This window comes from Artemia franciscana, chromosome 20 (assembly GCF_032884065.1).
Source record: "Artemia franciscana chromosome 20, ASM3288406v1, whole genome shotgun sequence".
NCBI lineage: Eukaryota > Metazoa > Arthropoda > Branchiopoda > Anostraca > Artemiidae > Artemia > Artemia franciscana.
In genome coordinates this window covers 26591836-26619441 of record NC_088882.1, presented here as the reverse complement: position 1 = coordinate 26619441, position 27606 = coordinate 26591836, and the positions used below count along the sequence as shown (strand labels likewise).

Genomic DNA, 27606 nt, shown 5'->3' with positions numbered 1-27606 from the left:
TCAAGTATTGCTGTACTCAATGATTGATTGAGTAGTTGCCTGAAACAAAATTCAAAAGTGTTATTTATTTCACTATAGTAAAAGGTAATTAACGTAAATATAATTAATGTAATGTAATTAATGCGATTAATTAAATTAATTAATTAGTGTTAGTATTTAGTTTAAATTTATGAAAATATAATTACATTGGTAGGTCGCTTGGTCTTTTTCACTCGACAAAATTTACAAAGGTTATATGAAAAGACCGTTATTGTTAATCTGGCCGCAAAATATCAATCTAATCACTCATTATATTTTCTTATCCCAGGTGTGTTCTTTTTTTTTTACGAATATATCATTGATTATTTGAGTAGTTGAGTAAATGTCTGTAACAAAATTCAAAGATGTTATTCATTTCACTATAGCAAAACGTAACTAATGTAAATATAATTAATGTAATGTAATGAATTAACGTTAGCAATTAATTAAAATTAATGGAAATATAATTAACTTGGGGTTAGGAGGTCTAAAACTAGAGTCACATCAAAAAAAGAAGTGCACTATCAGAATCGCCTTGTTTATACCCCTTTATAGGAAACTAACCTTCCATTGGCTTGCATAACAAGGAAAATGTATCGGCTTAAAAATCAAGAAAAGTGGCCTTAATAACCTTAATTAAAGGACGAGAGAACGCATAAAATTAAAGAACAGTGGGGGGTCCAATCCCAGAGGGGGGGACTTTTTGTACGTAAAAATTTTATTAATAAAAAAATTACAAAGCATTATTAAAACACAAAATCAACAGCCGACCCTCCGTGATCGACCATCTCAATTCACGCCACCGTGCCTTCTGAATGGCCTTCTGGCACCCCCTCCCACTTATCATTCCTTAGACATTGTCCAGGTATTCTCCTTACAAATCATAAGTTTAATCCATTGATTCATGTTTTTCGTGAGCCAGCCGTCCATGATACATCATGTCAATTCACGCCACCGTGCCAGTCTATGACTGGCCTCCTGGCACCCATTATCATTCCTAAGATATTTTCTGGATATTTCATTGCTAAAAATTACACATTAAATCCATCGATTCATGTTTTTTCGCAAATAGACCCTCCGTGATACACAATGTCGATTCACGCCACTGTGTCACACTATAACTGGCCCTCTGGCATCCTTCATCATTTCTAAACCATTTTCAGACATTTCTTGATAAAAACTTATATTTTAACTCCATTGATTTGAGTATTGGTGAGCAAACCCTTTGGTGGCGCCCCCCTACAACATTTCACACCACCACGGCGTGGCATTGCCATATTTGGGGGGTCAAAGAAGAAAAGACCGACCGAAGCAAAAACTGACCGCCGCTAGAAATGATGTATCACTCTTTGGAGCACTTTACGTTGGCTGTGTTGCTCGAGGAGGCGACATGGATGCCTTCTTCAAACACGAAAACAGTCAGTATCCACCGGCTTTGACGTCTGATGGCCAGATTCGTGTCGGTAATAAGGCTGAACTTGCAGATGTCTTAATCAGCTTCACACCAGCTGCTGAGGTTAACGTTCCAAATGTGACAGCGAAACTGATAGATGGAGCTGCTCTGGTCCAAATGTTGAACCCAGGGAATCCGAAGACCTTCGGAGATTGTGCAGAAAACGTGTTTTTTCCCATGATAGAGTATCAGCTCAGACATGTCGAGAGACTTGACCTCGTATTCGATGTTTACAGATTGGATAGTCTAAAGTCGTCTGTCAGAAGTCAGAGAGGCAAGGGTTCACGACTAAAAGTTGTTCCGAACACACACATCCCATTGAAGTAGAAAGAACTCCTGCAAGTAGATGCAAACAAAACAGACTTGTTTAAGCTGCTGTCCCATGCTGTCGTGAAAAGGTGTCCAACGTCAAAACGAGTATATTGAACTACTGGAAACACGTGCATAGCTAACCAGGCATTCGAAGAGCAGAACCTCATCCAGTTATGTTCACAGGAAAAGGCTGACGCCCATCTTTTGCTTCACGCTTATGACGCAGTCTTACAAGGACAAGCGTCGATTCTCATACGAACGGTGGACACAGACGTGATTGTGATTGCGACCTCATACTTTGATCGCATTGGAGTATCCGAATTATTTATTGCTTTTGGTGTCGGTACACACCTAAAGTACGTTCCCTTTCACGAAATAGTTCGATCGGTCAGGCCGAGGAAATCACAGGCACTTTCGTTCTTCCACGCGTTTACAGGATGTGATACCGTTTCTTCTTTTATTCACCACTCAAAGAGGCAGTTCTTTGCGACTTGGCAAAATATGCCAGGACTGACGGAGACTTTCCTTCAACTGACAAACCAGCCTTCCCAAGTGACAGAACTGCAAGTACAAGACCTTGAACGCTTTGTCAGGAAGACATACGACGTAAAGCAAGACTGCGACGACCTGAATGAATTTAGGAAAAAACATTTGTCCGACAAAAGACCAAGAACATGCAGAGACTTCCTCTAGCTAGTGCTTCGCTTTTACAGCATATCCTTCGAGCTGCACTACAGTCAGGTCATGTGTGGAGTCACCGCCTGGAATCAACACCCACCCTTCCTAGTTTTTCTGACTTTGGCTAGGTCAGAGGCACCGATGGAAAGTGGCTTCCTAATTGGTTAGGTTCCCTTCCCCCAGCTTCATATCACGAGACAGTGCGTTGTGGTTGCAAAAAAGGGTGTGAAAGAAGGTGCCGCTGCAGGAAATTTGACCTTAACTGTAGCCCACTATTCTGGTGCAAATCAAAGTGCTCTAATTGTTGAACATATGATTATTCTTTTTATCTGAAGATTCAATTGATCTATTTATGTTCCTGATAAAATTATAATTCTTAAATGCTTTAATCCGTCCGTTTAGCTTATGTTGATTCACTTACAATAAATAAAGAGATGAAGATTTAACAAGTATTTAACTGATTTTAGTTTAGCAAATGTAAACAAAGGCCATAAATTGGACGCGTCTTGATCTCATACTTAGGCAATTAGTACTGTACAGACTGTATTACTATTAAGCGTATGTCGGACGATATTTAAAATATCGTCCGATATTTAAAATATATATCACAGAACGATATTTAAAACTGCTGCATTAATTACTCCACTCCAGCCCGTTATATCGGGATCATGAACCTCGTGCGATTCGGAAAACTGACAGTTTCTTCCACCATCTTCGATTTTACACCCCAAGCGGATCAACGGTACAACTAAGCTATATTTATGTGAATATACGTGCGTTTCCAGAATCTGAAGTATCGATTGCTCCTAATGCGCTCATTTGAAGTCATTACTTCTTGTTTTAACAAAACTTGTTTTTTTTAAACCGCCATCTTGAATTTGAAGTGCTTAGCAACACTACAGTACAACTTAGGTAAGTTTTACGTTCATATTAGGAACTTCTGCCATCGACTACCCCATACTAGCCTATTTGAACGGCCATGTCTTCTCATTTTGACAAACTCATATTTTCGTCCGCCAACTTGGATTTCAAGCCACCTAGCGGCGTTCCGAGGAAAAATTTTGCTTGCGTAATCGAGCCATATTAAAGAGCATGCTCGAAAGTGCATCTCGGCCAATTTTGGTGCTATCCTCAAATACGTAAGTATTTTGGTGCTTTTCGCTCGCACTAAAATATTTAAGCTATGAAACAAGTACTATTGGTAACACTAGGAAATATAATTATTCTGTATGTGAAAGGGGCTATCCCCTCCTCAGCGCCTTGCTCTTTATGGTAAAGTTTGACTCTTTCTCACAACTCTACTTTTAAAAACAATGTAAAAACTTTAGCGTTAAGAGCGGGGCGTCGGGGAGGGGACAGGCCCTTTCATATACGGAATAATTTCTGTTCGTTTTAATTTTTAATGTCGCTCTTTGCTTTCAGTTAAAACAAACCTTTTTTAAATTTAATTTCTTAACATCTTTGAATTAATACTAGTTTCGATTTTGACTCACCGTACATGAATAATTAAAATGAAATTTGCATATTAATTTTCCTTTTTTTTTTGGGCTAAATGGCTTTCTCAAAATTTTGATCGGACGATTTTGAGAAAAAAACGATAGTACCTATTAGTACTCCAATTGTTTGGTTACGATAGGACCTAGTAGTCCTCCAATTGTTTTGGTTACTTGAAAAGGACACTAAAACTTTTAATTTTATTTACGAATATTCGTGTAATATTATTACGTATATGAGGGGGTTCGCCTCCCTCATCAATACCTCACTCTTTATGCTAAAGTTCAAATTTTGTTCCAAATCTTTAAGAATGACCCCTGAATCACAAAGGCCATTTATTTAAAATAAATAACTCTTTTAAAATTACTAAGAATAATTTAACGTAAAGAGCAAGGTATTGAGGAGGGGACGTACCCCTCATATGCCTAATAATTTCTGTTCATTTTAAGTTTTAATGTTGCTCCTTACTTTCAGAAAAAACTTGTTTTTCATTTAAATTCCATGGAAAGATCCTCACAAGTAACCACCGGCCCCCTACCAGAAATAAATCCCCCTGAGAACGTCTGTATACTTCCCAATAGCCAATACTGTATGAAAACGGGCAGAGTTCATAACTTGCAGCCCTTCCCCCGGTGACTCTGGGGGACTAAGTCGTCTTCAACGACATATTTATAACATTCTTTTTACTATGCTGAACAAAAATCTCAAAATTTTAATCCGGTGACTTTGGAAAAAAATGAGCGTGCGAGGTCACCTAGTTGCTTTCCCAATTTTACTGTCCCTTAAAAAGGGCATTAGAACTTTTAATTTCCGTTCGACTGAGCCCTTTCACGACATTCTAAGACCACTGGGTCGATATGGTCACCTCTGGGAAAAAGACAAACAAATAAACACGCATCTGTGATCTTAAAAAATCTTCTTAATGGTCTAATTAACTGAGCCTTGTGCTTTAGGAGTCGTTATTTACGAATTGGGATGAAATCCAAACACTAGCGTAAAGATCGTGATTTTGAGGAGCGGGAATTGTCCCGTATATGAAGGATTGTCCTCTCTTCAATACCTTGCTCTTTATGCTATACCTCCATTCAAGAGCGAAGACCCCTTATATACGGAATATTTTTATGTTCGATTTGAGTTTTAATCTTGCTCCTTACTTTCAATTAAATAATCTTGTTTTATTTGTTTTATTTCTGACCATTTTCAAATAATACCAGTAAATCTGCCTCACCCTCCCTGATATATATCTTCCCCCACGGGAGACTCCTCTCGGGGAATTTCATCCAGCGTATAGTGCACCCCCTCCGTCAAAGTCCTTCGAGACAGTTCCCTCATCGCTGAAATACCCCCCACGTAAAATGTCTTGCAGACGATTCAGCATGAAAAGTTCTTCTTATCATACTTTCATCTGTAAAAAAGACTTTAATTTCTATTCGGTTTCTCAATCACCCTGGATATACCCCCTTCCGTTGATTTTTTCTTCTGGAAACTAAATTGCATGGAAGATGATTCCTGGACAGTTCCGGCAGAACATCTCCACATGCAAAATTGATTTGGCAAAGAGAATATAAGACAGTTAAAAAGAATTTTGTATAGGAATTTTTTCCAATTCCCCCAGTAAAAATTTCCCCTGGAAAATTCACCCCCAGAAAGTTCCTTCCCGAAAGAAAATCCTTCCTATGGAAATCCACCCCGAGCACAAAATCCCCCCCCCCACCGAAAACTGTCTGTATAGATCCCGATAACAAATACTATGCGTATACAATGGTCAATTTTCATAACTTAAAGGTCTCTCCCTACGTGCTCTGGGGGGGGGGGCATTTTACCCATAAAGGGCTTAATTATTTGATCTTTCAACTATAATAAACAAAATGACTATCTCAAAATGTTGATCAGATAACTTAGGGGGAAAAAGGGGCGTGGAGAGGGGTTAGTTCCCCATCAATCCTTTCGGTCACTTAAAAAAGGGCATTAGAACTCTTAATTTCCATTCAAATACACGCTCTCTCAATCTTTTAGGACCTTTAATTTCATTCAATCATCCCTGGAGAGAAAAAAATTAATAAACAAGCATCCATGATCTGTCTTCTGCAACAATAGGAAATTCGATATTTTTGTATATAGGAGCTACGGTAGGGTTTTCCGACACACGGGATCAGATGTGATGTTCCTTAATTTTAGGGGGTGTTTCCCCCCTTTTCCAAAATTCAGCCAAATTTTCTCAGGCTCTTAACTTTGGATGTGTAACACTAAATTTGATCAATTTTATGTACTTTGAATCAGCATCATAAGTTGATTCTCTTGATGTATTTATTAATATCGAAATTTAGTTTTTTAGAGCTTCGATAACTATAGAGCTGATTCGCTCTTCTTACAGTTCGTTATCACAAACTGTTTGATTTACCCCGGAAAATACTCATAACATCAACAGCAACGCATTGACGAGGGGGAGAACACCCTCATATACATAATAATTTCTATTCGTTTTAAGTTTTAATGTTGCTCCTTACTTTCAATTGATTTTTTTTTTTAATTGATTTCTGATCATTTTTGAAATGCTACTGGAGAATCCAGCACCCCACGGAATCTTCTCCCCCCCCCACCCGAATCCGCAGCAGAAAAAATCCCCCTGAAAATGTCTGTACACTTCCCAATAAACAATGCTACATGTAAACAATGCAACGTTTACGACTTGCAGCCCTTAACCCGGGACTGCGGGGGATTAAGGCATCCTAAAAGATATAGTTATTAGATATTTCGACTATGCTGAACAAAATGACTATCTCAAAATTTTGATCGGGCGCCTTTGGGAAAAAATGAGCATGGGAGAGTGCCTAGTTGCCTTCCAATTTTTTGTCATTTAAAAAGGGCACTAGGACTTTTAATTTCCGTTATAAAGAGTCCTCTCGCAATATTCTAGAGCCACTTGGTCGAAACAATCACCCCTGGGAAGAAAAAAAAATAAACAAGCATCTGTGATCTTTCTTCATGCAAAAAAAAAAAATTTCCGCATTTTTGCAGATAGGAGCTAGAAACCTCTACAGTATGGTTCCCTGATATGCTGAATTAGATGCCGCGCTTTTCATTAGGATTCTATGACCTTTTGGGGATGTTTTTCCCTTTTTTCGAAAATAAGGCAAAATATCTCAGGCTCGCAACTTTTGATGGGTAAGACTAAACTTGATTAAACTTACATATTTGAGATCAGCTTAAAAATATCTTTTGTGGGAAAGTAAACAGATAGAAGAAACGATTAAAGCTCAATCTCAACAAATTCAACACCGAAAAGACGCCTAAAGGTCAGCTGTAAAGTCAGTATAAGGCCTAAAAGCCTAAAAGTCAGTACACTTAAAGGGACACGGTAAGTAGACTTAAATATTATTTATAATTCTTTTTAGGCAGAAGAAAGGATCAAATTTTTTTTGCACTTGAATTGGAAAATTATTTGTTGTTAAAATGCTGCGTAGATTTCGTTTGTTTCAGTAATTTGTCATGTTTTAAACTTTTGTGATCAATAGCCCTTTTCAGGGCTACCAAATAAATACTTATGCTCAACACTTGCAGAAATTGGGATCACACATTCCAATTCTAAAAATTGGCATCGCCAGATAGGCTTCATATTTACCAAATGGGGGAAAGGGGGTTTGAGATGGCAAGCAGGTTTGAGGGGTCAAATTAGTAAGGGTAGGGGATTTGAACCCCCCCCCCCGACATATTTGTCCGACTCGTAATGACATAACAGAAATGAATATAAACCAAATTTTTACACGTTTTTTGAAGTTTTCATTCAACAATATAGATTCTGCGACAAAAATTTGTCAAAACTTAGATAAGCCACAATGGTATAATTTATACTGTTGAAATGTGCTAATAAATATGCTGACACTCACATTATTTTGCTTTCTACATTAATGCCCTTGCCCCCTTCAGACAAAATTTAGCTCCCTCCAGACCTCAGTCCCCCCCAACTGAAATTTTGTTTCTGCAAAAAAAAAAAAAAAAAAATCTGGTCAAAACTAAGATAAGCCTGTATAATTCAAGTATCCAGAGAAACAGGTCAGTTTTACTTGGTATATCTTTGCCTTTATGGTAATATATGGATCATTTTCCGTTTTCTTCTGAAGAAATTTTTACAAAAAAGCCAACAGCACCCAGTATTCCCAGGTGGTCACCCATCCAAGTACTGACTGGGCTGATGTTGTTAAAATACAGGATCTGAAGAGACTGGGTACTTTCAACATGGTATGTCTGTTGGCTGGGAACTTAAAAAAAAATTGTTGATCAACAAACTGAAAACAAATAAAATGCCCAATTTTAGATTCACGAAAGAAGATTTTGAGCAAATTAAAATAAGAATCAAACCACATCTATGCATTGTTTTTTTAACCATTTTTCTTTCTGAAACAAAACAGCATTATTTTTCTCCTTTGTGTCACTGGCTACCCAATAGCTTCCTAATTAAATTTCTTTGAATTGGTTCTTGTTATTTTGTTTATTTTTAAAACAGCCCCTCAATTTTTGAGTATAATCTACCGTTTCTTGGGGGGAATTGAGCTCTCTTTTCTACAATAAATTCATATTCTTTGTCACTAGGTCAATGTGCAAGCAAACTTTATTTCTTGTAACAGAACGCCAGGCCTTGGTAAGTTATTTAGGTTCTGTTGGGGTATCATTTATTGTTTTTTTAAGGAAAACTAGATCTACGTTGCATGGGCAGCGTTAGGTGTTGCAGCAACCTTTGTTATGCTTCGCCGAGTAAAGTTTTGCTGATGACCTTATCCAAGTGAAAATCCCAAACCCAATCATCATCGCTATCATTTTCAGTTTTGATATGTTTTGACTCTCGCTGTCCAGGTAGATTTTCATCTAACTGCGCGGTTTTGCGTTCTTTAGCCGCAAGCCTGTTTTCATGCTGTTCATGTGATTAGTCGGCACGCTTTCTTTTCTTACTTTCTCTATCAGCCGCAAGCCTGTTTTCATGCTGTTTTTGTGATTCCTCGGCACGCTTTCTTTTCTTACTTTCTCTATCAGCCGCAAGTCTTTTGGCATAGACTCTTTGAGCAGCTTCCTCGACTGTTGCCATTGTAGGTTCTTCAGTCATTTTACAATTAAAAATTTCTCTTTCAACGATCTTCTTACAATTAAAAATTTGTCTTTGAACGATTTTCTTAAATACTTATAATGACGTAATATACTAAGCATCGTCATAACAAACATGACGACAACCAACTTCATGACGACATACAGCGCAATCCTTATAATGACGTCAGTCGACAGACAGACAGACACACAAACAAAAAACTTATTTATATATATATATATATATATATATATATATATATATATATATATATATATATATATATATATATATATATATATATATATATATATATATATAGATGTCATATTAAATCACAAAATCGGCAAAATTTGGTCTTTCTCCCATGTTTAATGATTTCTGGATAAAGGGTATGTTTCCTTTTTGTCGTTTTAATACCAAGAGTACTTGTGCTATTTTATAAACGGCCTTTTCTTAGCCAAGCTATTCGTCAAAGATGTCACCTCTTTCTCATGAGTACCGATGTCCCAATTTCTCTGACATTTTGTGTTTTCCCTCAATTGGGAAATTCCTTGATGTAAATAATCTAGCCGGTCTATTTCTTTTCTGTAATTTTCGTCTAGATTAATCAGATACTTGGCTGCCAAACGTAATTCTCTTATTCTTATCGATTTGACGTACGTGTCAATTGCATTTTGTTTTTTACTCTCGATCATATCTAATTTATTGGAAATATTTTCCAGTGTTTTTTCGAGATCCAAAATTTTTGAATATGTACTTTCTGTCCAACTTTCACGATTCCAGCGGTAACTCCATAATTCTTTTATATTTTGTATATCAAGATCCTTATCTGTCTGAGTTTCAACAACTCTAAAAGATGACCACAATTGGAAACTCCTAGTACTTTTTTTTGACATTAGAGACCTTAATCTATCTTTGAGTGAACTTTTCTCATATAATTCTGATTTTTCTTGTCTTACTTCTCTGTCTAAATCATGTAGCATTTTCCAACTTTCTAAGCAGTTTGGATCCTTCTCCAGCATATACAGGCCAGCCAAACGGGACATCTGCAATTGAATTGTCTCAAGGATGATGTCAACAGCGTTAATTTTGTCACTATCAATTGCATCTAGCTCACTGGAAAGAGTTTCTAGTATTTCCACAATATCTAATTGATTTTGTTTCGAAATATTTTGTTTTGATAGATAATGATACAGTTTGTCTTGTATCCTGTAGATTTCACAATAGTCATCTTGAATATCCAATGTTTTTAATTTCTGTTGGCTCATCTTACATTTGTCTTCTAACTTCTTATGTTTCGCGTTGACGGAGCAATCAGTTTCTGCTTTTTCTGGCAACTTTGCTTTGGCATTTCTTTTTCCTCCTTCTATTTTCTCAGACTTTCGGGTCAGAGTTTCAGCTATCTCGTCACTTCTCACTTCCTCCTTGTGAGTCTCATAGCAGCCATTTTTTTCCTCTGTTTTGATGGAACGGCTGATTTTTTCTCGGTTTAATAAATTTGTTTTGGCTTTTCCATTTCCTTGTGTGCTCTTGTCAAGTGTCTGCAATATTTTTCTGTTTGGTAGCGCTTCAATTACGTTACAGGTGCTGGATTTCTTACTTATTTGGGTGGAGTTTTCGATTTTTGTTTGAATAGGTGTTCCTGTTCCATTTTCTCTACCCTCAAACTTTTTTTCCGGTACTGCTGTATCAACTGATTGATTTTCTCCATCCTTAGTCTCAAAAACTTGTTTCAATTTTTTTTACCGATACCCAATTTTGGCCACTTTCATTGAAGCATTCCTGTTTCACATGTGAATTTTGGAGTCTTTGAATCATTCTCCACACACGGCCCTCCTTATGGACTATCTTCCGCGCATACAAATGTCTAAATCCTTCGGGATACATGATTAATGTAATGCTTATAATCAACTAAATGACGAACTTCAATTACATATTTTTATATAGACACGTTGACGTCATTTGTTGCTTAAAGTTGTAGTGACGTCATTTTTAGACATTACTTCATTTTAACTGACTCACCTTAAAATGATTTCATAAAATAGAATACTAATTAGAGAACCTTTAAACTTGTGTTTTTGCTACGCTTTAATAAAGTTTGTTAATTTCTCAAATCATCGCATGTGTTTCATGAAAGAAAAGAGTGTTAAATTTCAGTTGAAGAATACTAGTCTTTGTTATTGATTACCATCATTAAAAGCCGTACATACCTTTTTCTGTTAAATTAACCAAGAATAAAAGCCTTAGTTGTAATCAACTAAATGACGAACTTCAATGACATATTAGTATATAAACACGGTGACGTCATTTTGTGTTTAAAGTTGTAATGAGGTTACATTACTTCATTTTAGCAGGCTGATTTCATAAAATAGAATGCTAATTAGAGAACCTTAAAACTTGTGTTTTTGCTACGCTGTAAAAAAGTTTGTTAATTTCTCTAATCATCGCTTGCGATTCATAAAAGAAAAGACTTTCAGCTGAGAAATACTGCTCTTTGTTATTGATTACCATCATTAAAAGCCATATATACATTTTTCTGATTAATTAACCGAAAATAAAAGCCAATCGTTGTATCTTAAATAAAAGTATATGAAAAAATCCCTGCAGTCAATAACCGTTACTATTTTTTCTTTTCCTCTATCAAATATACCGCGGCTAGTATATTATCTATTCTTATTTCTACCAATCTGAGAATTAAAATCACCTCATAAAATAATCATATTTCTACCTAGGATCCTATCTGTTTGTTCATGAAGCAACTATATCCTATTTATCTATTTGTTCATGGATCCTATCTATTTTTTTTTTTTTTTGAGTCACTAAAAGTTTCACCTGTCGATTTTAGAGGAGCATATACCAATAACCGTATACTTTTTTGGCGGGTGGGGGTGGGGGAGTTACACAAAAAAACTAGAAACATCGCATAAAATTGCTTATATGCATTTATGTCATTAAGTCAGACCAGCATTTCAGGAGTTGGGGGGGGGGGGGGGCTTGCAATTAAGCAAACAAGCTACAATTAAGCTGAAGTAGCCTAAAATTAAGCAAAAAAGATTATTTTCAATGCAGATATTAAGTACCATATGTTTTCGAGAAAGTTTTCATCTAAGCGTTAAATATAAATATGAGGTTCAGATAGCATTCTGAATGGTGCATTTTGAATTGCCAATCTGAGGTTTAATCTGTCAATCAGTTTAATCTGAGGGAATACGTGCCAAGTTTTAATCTTTCTAAATAGGACTGAGACTTGCCATTTTCATATAAAGAGAGCCAACATAGTAAATTGAATTAATTCATAGACCTCGTAAGTTTTTTTGGAGGGGAGGGGACTAATTCAATGTGAGGAAGCCGTAAGAGCTACTCATCTCCTTTTTTCATTGTTTTTTATTGGTAAATAACTCTATCAACAACAAAAATATAACTTATAAAAAGGAAAAGCGTGGCGCAAAGAGCGTGGCGTTAAGGAGGTTTCATGTAACTCCCTACTTTCAGTTTAAAAAAAACTTGGTTTCTTTTTTTTTTATTTAATTTTATAACGTTTTTGAATTAATGCATGTTTGATTTTGGCTCCGCACATAAAAATTAAAACAAAATTAGCATTTTTTTCGAGGGGAGGGGAATGGCTTTCCCTCAGCTTTATCGGGCGATTTTGAGGAAAAAAGGGGTAGGGGAGGAGGCCCAGTTGCCCTCAAATTTTTATTTTATTTAAAAAGGTAACTAAAACTTTTAATTTTTTATGAACGTTTTTATTAGTAAAAAATATACGTAACTTACGAAATAAATTACGTAACGAACTATATTCTTATATTTTTATTACGTATATGAGGGAGTTTGCCCCCTCGTTTATTCCTCGCTCTTTATGCTAAAATTTAAATTTTTTGCCCAATTCTTTAAGAATGACTCCTGAATCATAAAGGCTGTAGAAAAAATAGTTGAAATTACTAAAAATGCTTTAGGGTAAAGAGTGAGGTATTTAGGAGGAGACAAACCCCTCATATGCGTACTATGTTTCCACTATGTTGAACAAAATGGCAATCTCAAAATTTTGATCCGTTGACTTTGTAAAGAAAAAAAAAACTAGCATGAGAGGGGGCCTAGGTGCTCCCAAATTTTTGTTCACTTAAAAGGGGCACTAGAACTTTTAATTTTCGTTAGAATGAGCCCTCTCACGACATTCTAGGACCACTGGTTCGATACGATCCCCCCTGAGAAAAAAAAAGAAGCAAAAATAAACAAATAAATACCCACCCGTGATAGATCTTCTGTCAAAAAATACTAAATTCCACGTTTTTGTAGGAGCTTGAAACTTCTACGGTAGGGTTCTCTGATACGCTGAATGCGATGGTGTGACATTCTATAACTTTTAAGGAGTGTTTCCCCCTTTTTCCAATTTTTTTTTCAACAGAGAACTGAAAATTAGAAACAAAAAAATCAATAAACAAAAAAATACAACGATTCATACAAAGAAACGCTATTCTTATGTATTCATAAAATGATATATCTACTCAAAATCATTAGTTGTGGTGAAAATAAATTTGTTTCATTTGGTTTTTATTTTGAAGCCAAAATGTAACATATTTTCCTTTTAACACAAGTTAGACCATGCAAATACAAGAACGCCATCTATTTCAAAACAAAGATAACTTTTCCAAGATTTGAAGCATAGAATAACAATGTGTGTGTCTTTCTTGCCATTGATAGCATTTTGCATTCCGCGTGCAATAAAATTTACTTGTAGCGTTCCGTTTTGGACATTTTGCTAGACAGCTTAAATACTCTGTACAAAATACCCTCTTTATTGGGGGCTGTTTTGCCTTGTACGTAAAATGCTGTTAAAAATTACGCTCTTGTTCCGTTTCAGTTTTGTCTGACATCTATAATTTTTTTATTAATAAAATAAGAGAATATAGGAGATAAAATAAGAGAAGACATATTTTTGTTATGTGAGCACACGATCTGAATATCTATTTCACAAATGATATCCAAGTTAATAACAAACAACTTAAGAATAAAAAAAATATATCTAATCTATGAAATTCAAAGTAGTTCATGATTTTTTCTTACTTACACCATTATGTTTTATACCTCTTTCCAGATGCCTAAAATTTTAACCCAATCCCCATTGGCATTTTAAAATATTATCCCTTCTCCTACAGAGAAATGCAATAGGCAAGTCCGGGTGTAACGTGGCACGTACAAACTACCTTTCAACAATTGCTACTTAGTAAACATATTTTTTATGCTTTGGTTTAAATCCTCTTATTCCACTCCCCCACTAAAAAAAAAAACAACAAAAAAACAAGATGATAGACTGCAAAAATATAAATCGTAAGAAACTAACTATTTTGTCTAATGCAAAGGCATAGAACAATGCCAAATTTTGAATCGGACATAAACTTAAGTACTCACAATCCAAGTTCAAAAGAAATCTAAACCCTAGAAAATTTACTTGGTTAATAAATCTGGATTTTGGCGAATGTACGGTGAAACTGACGGCATATAAGATGGTCATCTATAGAAAATCAAGAGAGAAATTCAAAAGAGAGCAAACAATTTAAAATTTAAACGCGTCGGACTGGACGTCAGACCGTTCGCCATCCAGTCCGATAGTCCGACAGTCTGAACGTATCAGACTGTTGGCCTATAGTAATATCCTTTTTTTAATCCAAGTTCAAATCTTGAAGTTGGGAAATTTTTATACGAAGGTCCTCTTTGCACTTATTTAAAACTTTACTGTTAAAAAATTGAACAGAATGAAATAATTATTCTGAATCTTAGCAATCTACGTCATTGTGTTGCGGAGCAACACTACTGCTTTCGTAGTTTTTTTTTTTTTTTTTTTTTTTTCACCGTGATCAGCGACCTGTAGCTCCGAAGTGGTAAGAGTTAAAAATTTGAGATTTTTCAGAGGGAAGGGAAACGTGAAACAGAGTAAAAAAGTTCCAGAGAAGTTCCTAAAATTTCTAACAGTTTTCCATAAAAAAAATAAAACCGTTTTTTTCTTAGAAACTCTGCGTTCGATGTTTGGCGTCAAGTTAAGACGACCCTAGCTTCGGAAATAAACTTGTTAGAAATACAGTTATGCTGAACTCATGTAGAACTTTCATTTGTCTCTTCGAGAACCGGAGCACAAAATTCCGTAGCTCTTACAGATTTCCCGGAAATAATTCCGGAAAAGTCCATCTCGTTCCGATTTTTTTGGAATTTTCTCAAATTTTCGATTTTGATGTTTCTTATATTTTTATCGAGTAGTGCTATGAAAAGTATGCAAGAAGAAGTGAAGTGTTCTATATACCAAGTTGCTTCGTTCTCTAAGAAATAATTTCCGAAGTTTCGACGTTCTAGAGGTAACTTCTGTTCTGGACCAGCTAGAATTTTTTTTCCAACGCGGTTCGACAGATCTCGATCTCCTAACAACTGGAGCTTACAATAGTTTCTCCGAAATAAAATTCCTTCTGTGGGTTTTTCTATTTGGAAGTTTTGTCACGCCCTCGGGGAAATTTAAATTTTTTGGTGAATTTGGTTTGTTTTATATTTTCCTAGCTTAGACCATCACAAGTTAAGCAGAAAGCTATAAGACGTTATTTCCGTATCTCTTTCAGATTTCTCGGAAATAATTCCCGAAATGTGCATCTCGAAACATAATACTTCGAATTGGCGTCAAGTTAAGACGGCCCTAGTTTCGGAAGTAAACGTTTTAGAAATAAAATAATTATGAACTCATATAGAACTTTTATTGATGTTTCTCGTTTATTTCTGGACCAGCTAAACATTTTACCAAACTCAGTTTAGTAGGAGCTCGAAATAAAACCATATCAAAGATGCTTCAAGATAACAATCGAAGCCGCATTAGAAAAATATCCTCTGAAGGACATAATGGAGACTGTTGCTCCACAACTGTGCCCTAAAGAACAGGGCACAGTTGCTCCAACACTTCCCGTTGCACAGGCAACGGAGGTCTAGTTTTAAGCTGAATCCCAAGCTTTAACTTGCTACATTTCTTTGAACTAAAATGAGATGGATTTCACAAAAAAAACTTAATAAGTGTTTTCCAAATAGGAAAGACTTCAGCATTTTGAGTTTCTAAGGAAGTTACTTTTGATAACAGCCAGAGCTGTGATAGTCCCATAATGCTGGATAACCATCAATAAAGCGCTGTATATAGAAGTATTCTTAAACTTTATTGTTTTCAATTCAATGCTAAGACTTCAACTAGAACAAAATGAGCCGGTAGCAACGAGGTGAGATTTAAAAAAACTTTTCGTTTAGCTTAGGTTTAATATTCAATAGTCATCTTTTTCACTTGTTAATTTTTTTTTAATGAACAGGGAGGAAGAAACTTCAATTTCACGTTAGTAATTTACAACTATTTAAAGAAAAAATAATAATTAAATTTAAAGAATTAGCTTATGACTAATATTAAGTCAGTATGAAGGAAGAAAATCTGATTCCAAGTAAATATTTTTTTTAATTATTCGAAGAAACAAACAATAGTGCTTTAGTTTGCGACTAATATTTGATATTTCTCTTTTTCAGACTTTTTTTTGAGTCAATATCGAGGAAGGAAAGTCAATTCCAAGTAAGTAAATTATTAAGTCAAATTTTCGTGTGATAGTAAAAATTATCTGAATAATGTTTCAAAAAATATTACATCTTTGACAGGGGCGTAAGTTACTATGGACAATGGGAGGGGGGCAACTGCCTCCTCCAGCCCTAGTTTGCCACCCCCCCCCCCAGGTGCAATGTATTTTCTACTAATAATCTTATAATAACTAAGATAAGCCTGTATAATTCTTGCATCCAGAGAAACAGGTAAGTTTTCTTCAGTATATCCTTGCCTTTATGGTGTTATTCCAAAGCTAGAAAAAATGTCAAGTGTCACCCATTACCAGATGACACTGATATCCTGATGACTTAACCGCGTTAGCTACTTGTCTTACTACACTTATTCCGTAATTTATTGGTAAAACTAACTGGAGTTTAGAATCAATAATCATGCAACATAATGTTTCAAAAGATATTACATGTTCATCAGGGGCGTAATTTGCTGTGGGCCAGGGGGGGAACAGTCTCCTCCAGATCCCAATTTGCCCCCACTCCCAGCTGAACTTTATTTTGTACTAATAATCTTTTAATAACTAAGATAAGCCTGTATAATTCAAGCATCCAGAGAAAGGTCAATTTTCTTTAGTATATCCTTGCCTGTATGGTACTTTATGGCTCATTTTTCTTTTTTCACTGTCATCTTCACTGGATTTTGAAAAAATTGGCTCCAACTTTGCCCCCCCCCCCAGGATATTGACAAAATTACAACACTGATGATTAAGATCTAATGAAAAACCTGGATTTCAGTTATCAGCGTTCTCATATTCAATTATTTTACTTTGCATGTTTTTAGTTCTTTTCCTAGGAAAAAGAAAAAACGGGTTATTATGTACATTGTCCAGAACTGCTTTTTCCTTTGTCTACGAATCAATCGGTTTTAATCCAAAGTCTACAAGCCAAAGCCAAATTAATCCAAATTAATCCAAAGCCAAAGTCTACCATTGTGCAGTTTTGAAGAGCCTATTTTGCACTGTAATTGCTAGTTTGTTAAGTGCACCATTTTGTCGGTATTTTTTCCAACAGCTGAAAAAAGGTCAGACTGAAAAAAAGCTGACCCCATGCCAAATTTTCTATTCCTCTTGGAGCTTGTTTCAATTTCTTGTTCCACAGTCAATAATAAAAAGATGAATTAAAAAAAGGATAAAAATGTTTTCACATTAAATGCAACCATAATATTTCGATATTTTTGTAATTAACGTAAAATTAAACCGAACTATCTTTAGATACTAAATATTTTCGGGGTCGTGAGAAACCAGAGAGGCTCCATACCTCGAAGTCCATATCCACCCCGTTGATGTTACCATCCTCAACAGGTCTTATAACCCCAGCATGCAAAAGCATAGTGAAGAAATAATAATGGGCTGTCGAACTTCCAGCTGGACAAGGGAATGTCTTTGATAATTTACTTCGTCCAATTCACTCAACAGCTAATTGACAAGCATTTGACCTAAGATGATGATTAATATGAAACAAATTTTTTACAGTTTACACATATTGTCAAATAATTACCCTCTCAAAAGAGGGAACGAATTTTTTTTCAAGATTTTTTTGTTTTGGGAAAAAACTGAATTGCATGATAGAATTTTTAACTTGTAGATTTGAACATGCTATGCATAGAGGGGAAATTTAATAATTTATGATTTCAGATCCTGATTTGAAGAGGAGCCAACTTCAAATTCCATTTTCTGAGCCCCATTTATTTAGTAATTACATACCAAGTAAAATACACACAGAAAAAGTTTACTTGACTAGTAAAACCCTGACTTATTTTGGGGTTTTCCATAATTTTATAGCGTATCCGAAGGAATAAGCTGTTGGGAGGAGTATTAGAGCAAGAGTTATAACTTATGTAGAATAACACATCTATTATAAATAAGATTAATATATTGAAATCTCACGTTATTATGGGCAATAATTTTTCACGCTATTGCCCATAGATTCATTATTCGATCAAACAAATCACACAGGAAGCGAACTAATAGAAAAAAAAACAGAAAATAAGTGATCCATTACGCCTCCATATATGTGTCGAATTAGTATTTATGCAAATATACCGTCTTCGAAGCTTCCGATTTCGCACTATATAAGATATAGACCTCAGAGCGTTATCATCAAGATCATAAGCGAACCTAGTTAACTACAAAATTTCAAATCAGTTCTATATTTCCTATTTCACAAGCTTTTCTCAGGTCAATTTTTTTCTTTATGTTTAAGTTTTTATTCTCAAAAATCTATCACTTCCAAATTAGATTTTTTTTTCTCTTAAAACCTTTGAAAGCGGACTGGATATGAATAGACACTCTACATCAGCAAATGGATTAGAAATAGAGTTATTGAAAAAAAGAAAATAGCTAAACATTAAATATAATTTTCAGAAAGAAAAACAGAAGTTATAAAAAGAAAATTGGATTTGGTACTTTTCATGATAAGATTTGTAATATAACTAGATAGGTTAAATCGATAAAAGATTGATGACTGCAGTCGGTAGGGAGTAAGGGGGGTGGGCTACATCCTCGGGGAATTGTTTCATAGTTTTACTTTTTACTTCTAATATCGAACCGATACTCAATTAATTCACCAAATTCTCTTGTTTGCAATTGAAATACCTAATAAGCACGAATCAATTCCTATTCTATAGAGGTTTCGAGCTCTTATCTGCAAAAACGTAAAATTTTTAATTTTTTTTACCAGAATAAAGATCACGGATGTGGTTTTTCTCAGGGATGACCGTACCGGACCAATAGTCATAAAACATCAGGAGAGGGTTCACTTGAACGGAAATTAAAGTTTATAGTGTTCTTTTTTATGTGACCAAAATAATTGGAGGGCAACCAGCCCCACTCAAACGTCCCTTTTCTTTCAAAAACCGTTCGATCAAAATTTTGAGATATCCACTTGTTCAGCATAGCTAAAAGGTTACAAAACTGCATGCATACATAAGCGGTATCACCCTATACTCTTTTTCTATGGTTTTCAGTTTTAATAAGCAGTACTAGGAGACCAAACTTCAATTTGTGAGAGGAATTTCAGACATAAAATGACATTCAGTGTACCCCTCCAACCTCCCCTCCGATAATGTATACCCCGAACACCCTGACACACGGAAGAAAATGTTTGTATGATTTTTTCAGATTCCCATCTAAAACATAGAAAAATAACCCTGAAGTACAGTGTAATTACTAGGACACCAGCAAAAATTTTGAAAATGATCTTTTTTAAATTTTCATGGATAAAATTTGTCCCGCCCTTCACAAATTCTGATAGGCATCATTCTCATCATTTCTTTAAAAAAAAGATCTAAAGGAAATATTTTTCTCCCAATATATTTCCGTTCATTACTGACAATTTACTAAAAAATGTATTCTTAATGTTTTTCAAGGAAAAGTAAAGAACTCCATTATACCAAAAATAAGAACAAATAGAATCAAATAATCTACCCAGCGTAAAATCGTTACAAATCAGCATCAATAAATAAATGAAACCCAAAACGAACAGAAATTACAATAAATAACCGAGTCGAACTCAAAACAAGCAGAAAATAAAATGATTAAAACGCACAGCCACTACGCCTACTCAAGTCCAGAATATAATTTGAACTTCACTGAAAAAAATTATATTTTTTTTTACTTTGAAAACTTAAATAACTAGAAAATTATTAAAATTTTAAACAATAAATATGAGCATATGTATATTAAACTGACAACACATATTCTTTTGTATTTTTTCATTAGAGTGCAAATTATGTTCTGGCCTTGAGAAGGCATAGGGGTTGTGAGCCCTATCCATGTTAGTTTGTGCTAGTTTTGAGTTCGACTTGGCTATTTATTGTAATTTCTGTTTGTTTTGGTTTTGGTTTATTGGCGGTAGTTTTTCTAGTGCGCTTTTTTAAGAGACCAAAAAAATTGGAGGGCACCTAGGCCCCTTCCCAAACTAATTTTTTTCCAAAGTCGCCGGATCAAAAGTTTGAAATAGCCATTTTGTTCAGCATAGTTAAAAAACCTAATAACTATGTCTTTGGGGACGATTCAATCCCCCAGAGCTCCCGGGGAGGGGCAGCAAGTTACAAACTTTGACCTTTGTTTACATATAGTAATGGTTATAGGGAATAATTTATACAAGAAGTGGTGTAAAAAGTTACATCTCGGAAACAACAGTATTCTGCTCTCAATATTGACAGTATTCTCTATATTGAGCCGGTTCGCTCCTTACTACAGTTCGTTACCACGAACTGTTTGATATATCTTTTGTCTCTGATCAATCGACTTATCATCTCCGCAATTCCAACAAGTTACTTGTTCTTCACACTGCATTGGTGAAATCTGACTTCAACCCTCTGACATCTTGCAACAGGATCTGGAACACGCTCCCAGAGTTCGTACGAATCTACCACTCGTTTGGTATGTTCAAAAAGTATGTTAGAGATTTTCTAGCTAGTAAATAATTTTGTTTGTTTGTTTTTGTTTTTGTTTGTTTTTTCATTCCGGTTTCCCTCGGAGTTGATGTCTCTGGATTGAGTTGGATATTTAATTGAGTTAGTGAAATCATGTGCTACCCCCTGCCTAGCTTGTCATTTTTGGGGATTATTAAGGTGAGCGACTCATCTTTGTTTTTGGATTTTCTTTATATATTTTTTTTTTGTGTTGGTATTTTTTTTCTGCCCTGTTCTTTCCCGGCCATGGAGCCTAGTGGGGGACATTGTCTTGAAGTAATTTTTTGTTTATGAATTTTATTGTTAAATAAAGAACTCAGAAAATGGTGGATATAAGCAATAATTTGTTCGTGTTGTTTTCTTGCCAATCTTAGCATTTAATTTTTCTTATGCAGCCTTATAACTATGATTTTTATTTGATAATAATGTGAAATGTCTTTGGCTTGTGGTTGTTATTAAATTGAAAAAAAACACAAGTTTTTTTAAACAAAATATTTTCTTTCATTCATTTCGGTCGTTTGAAAATCGCTTAACTTGTGACTTTCATCTTCATAAAAAAAGTTTCGTCTTCTTTGGCCGTTCTGTTACTATGCCTTACAAAATTAGTTCCGCAAATATAATATATTTAAGTTACAGGGAGAATCTTTTCAAGGAGAAATTTGTGGTGAGGACAGGGATTTTTCCATGGATGGGGGGCTGGATTTCCCGACACTATTTAGAAAACGATTACAATACAATAAAAATACGTTCTTTGAACTAAAGGTGAGAAGCAGCATTAAAGCTTAGAACCAACAGAAAATAATATTTATATGAGGGTGATCGTCTCTCTTCAGCAGCTCGCTTTTACGCTAAAGTTTTTTTTTTTTTAATTTAAAAGAGGTTATTATTCTAATTAAAAGACCTTTGCGATTCAGAAGTCATTCTTAAACAACTGGAACTAAAATCAAACTTAGGTTATTATAAGGGTTAATTATAAACTCAGGTTATTAGTTTAAAAAAGTAGAACTAATAGACAAATTTCGTTTTAATTATTCATATACGGTAAGCCAGAATCAAAACCTGCATAAATTTAAAAATATTCAGAAATTAAATTTAAAAAATTATTTTTTTTAACTAAAAGTAAGGAGTGACAATAAAACTTAAAACAAACCGTATATGAAAAGTGCTGTTTCCTCCTCAAATCTTTAGGCTCTTTAGGCTAAAGTTTTTTATTGTTTTAAAAATAGAGATGTGAGAAAGAGTCAAACTTGTACAGGTGGAATTTTTTCCTCTGAAATATCCAAAAACGCAATCCTTAATTTCTTAAAACTAGAACATTATACATACATATATATATATATATATATATATATATATATATATATATATATATATATATATATATATATATATATATATATATATTGCTCTTTACGCTAAAGTTTTTTAACTGTTTAAAAAGAAGAGTTGAGAGAAAGAGTCAAACTTTAGCGTAAAGAGCGGGGCGTTGATGAGGAAGCAGCCCCTTTCATATACGAAGTAATTTCTGTTCGTTTTAAGTTTTAATGTCGCTCTTTACTTTCAGTTAAAAAAACTTTTCATCATGTTTTTATAGTTTTCACGTTTTCATCGTTATCACGTGTTTTTATTTGTCAATGAGTTTATTTCCTTATATTCAAATTTGTTTTGCATACAAAACAATTAATTTGTTTTGTACTTTAAAGAGGTTCTAAAAAATAGAACTAAATAAATATAATAAACTGCCAAAATAGATAAATAAGTACAATTCGCAAAAAGAATGTTCTCTGGTATTTATCTGAGCCTAATTGCCGGGTTGAACCACGCTGATTTTTTGGTTTCAGCCATATATTTTGATGGCTGAATATATATCTAATAATTTGAATCACACTGTTGTTAATCGCCATTACAGAAGTTAAATGCATACTGTGTAATCACGTAGGTAATATTGTAGACCGCAAGATTTTAATTACAACCATAATTAAAATAGCGCTGTTACGTGAGGCTCTTACAGTCAAGAAACACAGACGAATTGGGCTGTACAACCGTGAAACGGAATACGCAACATGAACGTGAACATAGCGATTGTAAAATCCAAAGATCATACGTCATCGGTTCTCTCTGCATCGATTGGTGCAAATATGTAAGAGCTATGCGGTTTGTGTATATAACGAAATGAATTCGTCAAAACTTTCTAGTTGTGAAACTAACTTACACCAAGCAACAACACAATAGATATTAGCATGGATCCAAGTTTTGAATTAGAAATACCTTTTTATTGTAACTTTCCACCCTTTGGACCAAATACTACCTTTTTGGAACAACTTGGCGACGACTCTACTTTGGAGAGGAGTTTAGATGAACCATGTATGTTCCAACAGTCTGACTTCCCACCCCTTGGACCAAATACAACCCTTTTGGAACAACTTGACAATGATTCTAATTTGGAAAGGAGTTTAGATGAACCATGTATGTTCCGACAGTCTGACTTCCCACCCCTTGTTTTGGAACAACTTGGCAATGATTCTAATTTGGAGAGGAGTTTAGATGAACCATTTATGTTCCGACAGTCTGACTTCCCACCCCTTGGACCAAAAACTACCATTTTGGAACAGCTTGGAAATGATTCTAATTTGGAGAGGAGTTTAGATGAACCATGTATGTTCCGACAGTCTGACTTCCCACCCCTTGGACCAAATACTACCATTTTGGAACAACTTGGCAATGATTCTAATTTGGAGAGGAGTTTAGATGAACCAAGTATGTTCCGACAGTCTGACTTCCCACCCCTTGGACCAAATACTACCATTTTGGAACAACTTGGCAATGATTCTAATTTGGAGAGGAGTTTAGATGAACCATGTATGTTCCGACAGTCTGACTTCCCACCCCTTGGACCAAATACTACCATTTTGGAACAACTTGGCAATGATTCTTATTTGGAGAGGAGTTTAGATGAACCATGTATGTTCCGACAGTCTGACTTCCCACCCCTTGGACTAAATACTACCATTTTGGAACAACTTGGCAATGATTCTAATTTGGAGAGGAGTTTAGATGAACTATGTATGTTCCGACAGTCTGACTTCCCGCCCCTTGGACCAAATACTACCTTTTTCGAACAACTTGGCAATGATTCTAATTTGGAGAGCAGTTTAGATGAACCATGTATGTTCCGACAGTCTGACTTCCCACCCCTTGGACCAAATACTACCATTTTGGAACAACTTGGCAATGATTCTAATTTGGAGAGGAGTTTAGATGAACCATGTATGCTCCGACAGTCTGACTTCCCACTCCTTGGACCAAATACTAACATTTTAGAACAGCTTGGCAATGATTCTAATTTGGAGAGGAGCTTAGATGAACCATGTATGTTCCGACAGTCTGACTTCCCACCCCTTGGACCAAATACTACCATTTTGGAACAACTTGGCAATGATTCTAATTTGGAGAGGAGTTTAGATGAACCATGTATGTTCCGACAGTCTGACTTCCCACCCCTTGGACCAAATACTACCATTTTGGAACAACTTGGCAATGATTCTTATTTGGAGAGGAGTTTAGATGAACCATGTATGTTCCGACAGTCTGACTTCCCACCCCTTGGACTAAATACTACCATTTTGGAACAACTTGGCAATGATTCTAATTTGGAGAGGAGTTTAGATGAACTATGTATGTTCCGACAGTCTGACTTCCCACCCCTTGGACCAAATACTACTTTTTTCGAACAACTTGGCAATGATTCTAATTTGGAGAGGAGTTTAGATGAACCATGTATGTTCCGACAGTCTGACTTCCCACTCCTTGGACCAAATACTACCATTTTAGAACAGCTTGGCAATGATTCTAATTTGGAGAGGAGCTTAGATGAACCATGTATGTTCCGACAGTCTGACTTCCCACCCCTTGGACCAAATACTACCATTTTGGAACAACTTGGCAATGATTCTAATTTGGAGAGGAGTTTAGATGAACCATGTATGTTCCGACAGTCTGACTTCCCACCCCTTGGACCAAATACTACCATTTTGGAACAACTTGGCAATGATTCTTATTTGGAGAGGAGTTTAGATGAACCATGTATGTTCCGACAGTCTGACTTCCCACCCCTTGGACTAAATACTACCATTTTGGAACAACTTGGCAATGATTCTAATTTGGAGAGGAGTTTAGATGAACTATGTATGTTCCGACAGTCTGACTTCCCGCCCCTTGGACCAAATACTACCTTTTTCGAACAACTTGGCAATGATTCTAATTTGGAGAGGAGTTTAGATGAACCATGTATGTTCCGACAGTCTGACTTCCCACCCCTTGGACCAAATACTACCATTTTAGAACAGCTTGGCAATGATTCTAATTTGGAGAGGAGCTTAGATGAACCATGTATGTTCCGACAGTCTGACTTCCCACCCCTTGGACCAAATACTACCATTTTGGAACAACTTGGCAATGATTCTTATTAGGAGAGGAGTTTAGATGAACCATGTATGTTCCGACAGTCTGACTTCCCACCCCTTGGACTAAATACTACCATTTTGGAACAACTTGGCAATGATTCTAATTTGGAGAGTAGTTTAAATGAACTATGTATGTTCCGACAGTCTGACTTCCCATCCCTTGGACCAAATACTACCTTTTTCGAACAACTTGGCAATGATTCTAATTTGGAGAGGAGTTTAGAACATGTATGTTCCGACAGTCTGACTTCCCACCCCTTGGACCAAATACTACCATTTTGGAACAACTTGGCAATGATTCTAATTTGGAGAGGAGTTTAGATGAACCATGTATGTTCCGACAGTCTGTATTCCCACCCCTTGGACCAAATACTACCATTTTGGAACAACTTGGCAATGATTCTAATTTGGAGAGGAGTTTAGATGAACCATGTATGTTCCGACAGTCTGACTTCCCACCCCTTGGACCAAATACTACCTTTTTCGAACAACTTGGCAATGATTCTAATTTGGAGAGGAGTTTAGATGAACCATGTATGTTCCGACAGTCTGACTTCCCACCCCTTGGACCAAATACTACCATTTTGGAACAACTCGGCAATGATTCTAATTTGGAGAGGAGTTTAGATGAACCATGTATGTTCCGACAGTCTGACTTCCCACCCCTTGGACCAAATACTACCTTTTTCGAACAACTTGGCAATGATTCTAATTTGGAGAGCAGTTTAGATGAACCATGTATGTTCCGACAGTCTGACTTCCCACCCCTTGGACCAAATACTACCATTTTGGAACAACTTGGCAATGATTCTAATTTGGAGAGGAGTTTAGATGAACCATGTATGTTCCGACAGTCTGACTTCCCACCCCTTGGACCAAATGCTACCATTTTGGAACAGCTTGGCAATGATTCTAATTTGGAGAGGAGTTTAGATGAACCATGTATGTTCCGACAGTCTGACTTCCCACCCCTTGGACCAAATACTACCATTTTGGAACAACTTGGCAATGATTCTAATTTGGAGAGGAGTTTAGATGAACCATGTATGTTCCGACAGTCTGACTTCCCACCCCTTGGACCAAATACTGCCATTTTGGAACAGCTTGGCAATGATTCTAATTTGGAGAGCAGTTTAGATGAACCATGTATGTTCCGACAGTCTGACTTCCCACCCCTTGGACCAAATACTACCATTTTGGAACAACTTGGCAATGATTCTAATTTGGAGAGGAGTTTAGATGAACCATGTATGTTCCGACAGTCTGACTTCCCACCCCTTGGACCAAATACTACGATTTTGGAACAGCTTGGCAATGATTCTAATTTGGAGAGGAGTTTAAATGAACCATGTATGTTCCGACAGTCTGACTTCCCACTCCTTGGACCAAATACTACCATTTTAGAACAGCTTGGCAATGATTCTAATTTGGAGAGGAGCTTAGATGAACCATGTATGTTCCGACAGTCTGACTTCCCACCCCTTGGACCAAATACTACCATTTTGGAACAACTTGGCAATGATTCTAATTTGGAGAGCAGTTTAGATGAACCATGTATGTTCCGACAGTCTGACTTCCTACCCCTTGGACCAAATACTACCATTTTGGAACAACTTGGCAATGATTCTAATTTGGAGAGGAGTTTAGATGAACCATGTATGTTCCGACAGTCTGACTTCCCACCCCTTGGACCAAATACTACCATTTTAGAACAGCTTGGCAATGATTCTAATTTGGAGAGGAGCTTAGATGAACCATGTATGTTCCGACAGTCTGACTTCCCACCCCTTGGACCAAATACTACCATTTTGGAACAACTTGGCAATGATTCTTATTAGGAGAGGAGTTTAGATGAACCATGTATGTTCCGACAGTCTGACTTCCCACCCCTTGGACTAAATACTACCATTTTGGAACAACTTGGCAATGATTCTAATTTGGAGAGTAGTTTAGATGAACTATGTATGTTCCGACAGTCTGACTTCCCATCCCTTGGACCAAATACTACCTTTTTCGAACAACTTGGCAATGATTCTTATTAGGAGAGGAGTTTAGATGAACCATGTATGTTCCG

The 27606-nt window shown here is 35.8% G+C and overlaps 1 protein-coding gene and 1 pseudogene across 6 annotated transcripts in view; both read right to left on the bottom strand.

Moving 5' to 3' along the window:
* LOC136039967 (uncharacterized) overlaps positions 1 to 27606 on the bottom strand; it is a 146916-nt gene that overhangs the window by 35408 nt on the left and 83902 nt on the right. For all 6 annotated transcript variants that reach the window (XR_010620605.1, XR_010620606.1, XR_010620603.1 and 3 more), the window contains 2 exons: positions 17910 to 18087; positions 13284 to 13444 (listed from right to left, as the gene is read on the bottom strand). The gene's annotated coding sequence lies outside the window, so the exon portion shown is untranslated. The remainder of the gene's footprint in view (positions 1 to 13283; positions 13445 to 17909; positions 18088 to 27606) is intronic.
* Positions 8092 to 8208, bottom strand: LOC136040491 (5S ribosomal RNA; annotated as a pseudogene).